The sequence below is a fragment of the Rhinatrema bivittatum genome, chromosome 6 (assembly GCF_901001135.1).
Source record: "Rhinatrema bivittatum chromosome 6, aRhiBiv1.1, whole genome shotgun sequence".
Taxonomy (NCBI): Eukaryota; Metazoa; Chordata; class Amphibia; order Gymnophiona; family Rhinatrematidae; genus Rhinatrema; species Rhinatrema bivittatum.
The window spans coordinates 280219906-280225842 of record NC_042620.1 but is presented as its reverse complement, the minus strand read 5'-3'; positions in this window follow the sequence as shown (position 1 = coordinate 280225842).

The window sequence follows — 5937 nt, the reverse complement described above, 5'->3', positions numbered from 1 at the left end:
TCACAGGTATTTATTTATTTATTTAAAAGATTTTTATTCTGTCACTTGCATCACTGTTCAAGGCAGATGACAATATACAACATAAATAACTACAGATACAGATAACATACAATAACATAAATAATATTAAAACAAATGGAGAAAACTGAAATCCTAATAACTTAACAACAAACTATACTGAAAGATTTTCACTTTTTGAGCTCCACTATGGTGAAGACCCTGGAGTATTCTAGTTATTTCTAGGGAGGCCTGGGAGGAAGAATCAAACTTGGGGAAACATTTGGCTGAATATATCTCACAAATGAGGGACTGCCTCCAATGAACTGGTGAGTGGAATTGAATATAAACACTTACAGGAAGCCAGTTGGGTGTGGAGGTCCATATGAAGCAAGAGAAAAGTAGGTTCTGTCAATTACAAAATCTCCCAGCCAGATAGGCAGAAGAAAGCCCACATTTTTCATAACAGTCTGTTGAAGACATGGTTTACAGTAGATTGTAGTTTGATAAAGACTGACCCCATGTCCCGAGAGGATTACCTTGGCCCTGAAATTCTAGACAGTTCAAGGGATCCTGCTCCAGGCCAAATTTGTGAAATGCTTTTGCAAGATCAGAGAGAATAGATAGTGGCATTATATAAGAATGTAAGATTTGCTGTCCTGAGTCAGGCCAAAAATCTATTCAGCCCAGCATCCTGTCTCCGACAGTGGCCAAGCTGGGTCATAAGTTACCCAGAAGATCCCCAAAATAAATCCATTTCTTGTGCTCACTTTGGTCTCTACAGGGTACCAGCAATGTTCCCGCAATTAACAGATCAGCTGCTGTGACCCCCACAGGGAATACACAGCCGCACATCATCTTTAGCCCAGACTGTCTCATATACAGACAGCCCTGAATGTCCTGTGAAAAGCAGTATTATTGACAGTCAACCCATGCAAAGGTATGTTAGGAAAACATAATAAGGCTTTTGACCCTGTGTCGATCAGGAGACTGATAAATAAGCTGAGCAGCCTGGGGATGGACCCTCAGGTGGTTGACTGGGTTAGAAATCGGTTGAGTGATAGGCAACAGGTAGAATTCACGGCAAAGGAAGGCGAACTTTCAGTGGAATGCCTCAGGAGCCAGGCCCGGGGCCCGTTCTACTCACTATTATTATGACTGATATTGCAGAGGGGCTGGTAGGAAAAAGCTGAAAAAGGGCAGACACACCAGATGGAGATAAAGAAATGAGGAGCAATCTCACTTTGGTCAAGTGCAATGCTTTCAGCATTCTTTTAAATAAATGAATGTCTCTGTTTAGGGGACGGGTATTATATATGGGATATATTGTGGTTATAGCGGGTGTAAGAAGACCCCCTGAAAGTAGAAAAAGAGCCTCTTGCCAGCTCCTTTTAGGAAGAGAGTGCCCTGGGTGAGTTTCCAGATTATTTCTCTAAATGCCGAGAGCAGAGCGTATCTAAATCCGGGCTGGATCTGCCACCTGCTGAGTGAAGACATTCTCCTTGCTACCGGTTGCTGCATGAAAGTTGCAGTTTTGGAATGATAACCGAGGTGGGCAAACTACAGCCCTCAGGGCTCCTTTATCCAGCCTCTGAAGCCTTCCTACATTTTAATGCTGAGCAGCCCACTAATGTCGCGGTTCCATCGGCAAAGATCCAATGCCATGCAGGCCTTTGTCAATTGCGTTTTGGCGGGCAGAGACTGTCTGAAAGCCGGTGGGTTTTTCATACCTCCCTTTCCCTCGGCTGATTTTCTCCCTTCAGCACTGATTGGTGACAGGAGGAAGGAGAGCATTGGCAGCAGCACAGGAGAGGCTGGAGGGTTAGTAATGGGGGGTGTCCTCACTCCCCCACCAGGAAAAGAGAGAGAGATCCACAATGATAGGCTGGAGTGCCACCAGGGCCCCCTGCCTCCCTCCAGCAAAAGAGAGAAATACCAGGTGAAGGGAGGAAAGAGTACAAGAGGGGACAGAGAGGAGAATGTAGGGAAAAGAAGGAAAGAGAAGGGGAGGGGAGGAGAGGGAAAGGAGCCAGAAGTGAAAGTCACACCCTCCCTCCCCATGCAATCACAGACACAACCACTCAGTCATTTATTTATTTATTTATTTATTTGATGAGTTTTATATACCATTATTCGGTTGAGCCATCATAACGGTTTACAAAAGTGTACAATACCTTGTAACAGAGCATTAGTAAGAACAGTAAACAGATTCTTAACAAATGTGTAGAAGTATAGAGACATTTGAACCATTGAACAGTCTTAGCAAATGGATATCAAGTCCAGAATGAGATAAGATAAGGGTAGAGGGGGAGGGGAAGTAGGAAAAGGGGAAAGGGATGAAATTATGGGGTAAGTAATTGGGGGTTCAGTTGAAAGTATGATTAGATGGTTGAAAGTCAGTGAGGAACCTGTGGAACAATATTGTTTTTAAGTCCTTTTTGAATGTTTTTAGGTCTGTTGAGTTCGTAAGAATAAGTCATGCATAGAGCCAAAGTTCTGAACCATCATATCACCACAAAGAGCCCCTAACCCTGCTCCCCAATTGCAGCTGTGAGGGCCTGCATGCTCCCCGGCTGGAGGTTTTGTTTTTTTGGGGGAGGGGGGGGCCTCCTTCCTGCCCACGCCACTGGCCCCCAGTGAAAGCCAAAACCACTATTGTGGCCCAGCCCTTCTGAGAAAGGAATGGAAGCGCCGTGTAACTCTTCTGGAGTTTATCATGTCCGAGGACTCGGGGGATATTCTGGGTTGATTGAATATACTGCCATCCCTGTCAATATCCAGGACTCCTTCAGTATGAGATCTGTACGTCTCTGACCCTGCTGCTATGGGAGAGAAGTGATAAATCCCGTATCCTAGGATGGGTGGCCAGGCAGTGATAAGCGCTAAGCATCGTTAAGAACTATTTAATCCCATTGATTCTGGGCCAAATGTGCAAGTCTGGGATTAATCTCATTTGAAACTCAGTGCTAAAGTGAAGGAACTGTAATATACTCTGAATTGTACCAGCCAGAGAAGCAAGGTTCGATTGTACACGCAACGGATAAACCAGCAAGCAAATAAATACATAAAAGGGGCCTTTTTCTTAGCAGTTCCAACATGTTGGAACAAGTTACCTAAAGAGGCTGCTCCATGTCCGATTATCCTGCCTTTCGCTGTAGCCTTAAGACCTGGCTCTCTGATCCTATTACCTAGGGTTAGCTATTGCCTGCTGAGTTTTTCTGTTATCTTAATGTGGTGATTTAATGGGATTGTATACGGTTTGGGATCAAGTTGGTGACGTGAATATTGAGGTTCCTGTGGTTTCTACAAAATTTAACCTAGGTTATCCAAACTAGTTTTATTATTTGCTTAATATGATTTGGATTACATTGTTTTGTGGTAAGTTATATTGTAGAGTATGGAGATGATGCCGGATCTTTGTATTAGAAAATTAAGCTTTGCAGAAAGCATTGTTGTTATTCACTTAGAACACTTTTGAGCAGATGCCTAATAAACACCAAATAAACAAAAAAACGAAAAGAAAAGCAATTTCTTGGAAAAAGCAAGCCTTAATTCTTTCCCCACCAGAAGTTCAGTCCTGTAGATACAATTACCAGAGCATAATTTGTGAGTGATTGTGTTAGGCCCAAGCTCAGCCAAGAAGAGGCAGCTCACACAATGGGGGATAATTCTGTAACAGCCCGCGTTATGCCAATCATGCCCATAAGTTACACCGATTTTCAAAGCAAGCATACACGCCTATGTTCACTTTGAAAATGACCCCCTTCACACCTCTCTGCACATCCCTGCACCTGCTAATTTATAGACGGAAATTCTGAAAATCCAAAAGTATGAGTGCAAGTCCAAATCTCTCTCCCTCCAGAATGCCTCCACTCAGTGCGGACAATCGTTCACTCCTACAGGACATAGACACATAAATTCAATCCCGTCAGGTGGGAGATTTTGTAGCAAGCACGGTTTTATCCACGGAAATGACTTTGAAAGTGACCCTCTTAAAGAAGAAATCGGAGACAACGGTACATGATGAGAATGAGATATCAATAAGAACCAAACAGGGGAGCAGTCTCAGGGTGAACTTATTTGATGATCTCAAGATGATAAAACAGAGCAACCAGGCAGTGGCCATCAAAAGAGAAATTCAGTGGTGCACAGATATAGCCAGTAGAAAAAAAGGAGATCATATTGCCTCTGTACAGATCATTTGGAATACTGTGACCAGTTCTGGAGGCCATACCTTCAAAAAGATATAGACAAAGTAGAGGTGGTCCTAAGAATGATTACCAAAATATCCCATAAGTCTTATAAGGAGAGATTTAATATGAATATAAGAATTGCCATACTGGGTCAGACCAAGAGCCAATCAAGCCCAGTATCCTGTTTCCAACAGTGGCCAATCCAGGTCACAAGTACCTGGCAAGTACCCAAACATTATAGATCCCAAGCTACTATTCCGTATTGATTAACAGCAGTTTATGGACTTCTCCTCTAGGAACTTATCCAAACCTTTTTTAAACCCAGTTACACTAACTGCCATAACCACATCCTCTGGCAAGGAATTCCAGAGTTTAACTATGCATTGAATGAAAAATAATTATCTCAGATTTGTTTTAAATGAGCTACTTGCTAACTTCATGGAGTGCCCCTTGGTCCTTCTATTATCTGAGAGAGTAAATAACCAATTTACACTTACCTGTTCAAGTCCTTTCATGATTTTGTAGACCTCTATCATATCCCCCCTCAGCTGTGTTTTCTCCAAGCTGAACAGCCCTAACTTCAGAGGACCGAAGAGAGAGGGGGGTATAAAAGACCATTTCAAATAGCTCCAAGCTTTAAATAATGCACCAGAAACGAGCATTTTCTCAAGCTCTAGACATAAAGGTCATGTTATGAGGCCTAAAGAGGGGTGACTCAGAGGTATCATAAGGACATACTTCTTCACAGAAAGGGTAATGGATACATAGATCAGCCTCCCAGTGAAAGTGGTGGAGGCAAAAATAGTCTCAGAATTTAAGAAAGCCTGAGATGAGCACGGAAGATCCTGAGTTGTGGAGAAGGCAAGCAGGGTGTGTGCTAATCCAACAGGAAGGGAAGAGAGGCAGAGGCTTGATGGGCCTTGCAATCATATTTCCTGTGTCTATAAATCCTCAGCTGGAACCTGCTCTTATGCTAGGATCCCGGGAGAGGGTCTTGTTACTGCACATCTCTAAAATCGCTCACTAGACTTCAATCAGATTGTTAAACAGTTTTGGCTGAGCAAATTATCCTCATAACCTCTCAACACTGACAAAACTAAAGTGAAGAAGTTAGACCTTTATGCAACCGCACTGTACAATTTCTTGGTGAAATCTGTTTCTTTTGCAGGTTGGAATGACATTTTCTGTTCTCACGCATTACAGCTTGGGCTGTTTTACCTGTGCAGACCTCCATCATGACTGAAGTCAGCCTTCCAAAAACACCAAAGGCCCAGGCAGCAGATGAGAGACAGAAATATCAGGAAAAAGTCAGCTCTTCAACCTGAAGTCCTACCATTGTATCCAGACCCTCCACCCAGTCATTTTTTCACTTTAATGTTGTTTATGATTGCTTACTCCTGATATTGAATAGAAGTAAATATGCACTTCACTTTGGCAGGTTTTAAAATAGCAACTTATGCACGTAAATGTTGGCCCAGCCCCGGAATGCCCCTGGCCTGCCCTTGTCTTACATGTGCAAAGTTGCTCGCAGACCCCAATTTATGTGTATAAAAGTTGCAGTTTTGAAAATAGCTAATTTTTACGTGCACAACATTTGAAAATTTACCTATAAGCGTCCTGATGATGCTCCCTGGGGAAGTTAGCTTGTACCTAACTTTGAATCAAACAACGTGGCTTGCGATTCTTGAGGCAAGCTGTGTTAATTGATTTGCATGCATTGGGCTAGTAATGAACTTGTTAGAATGCA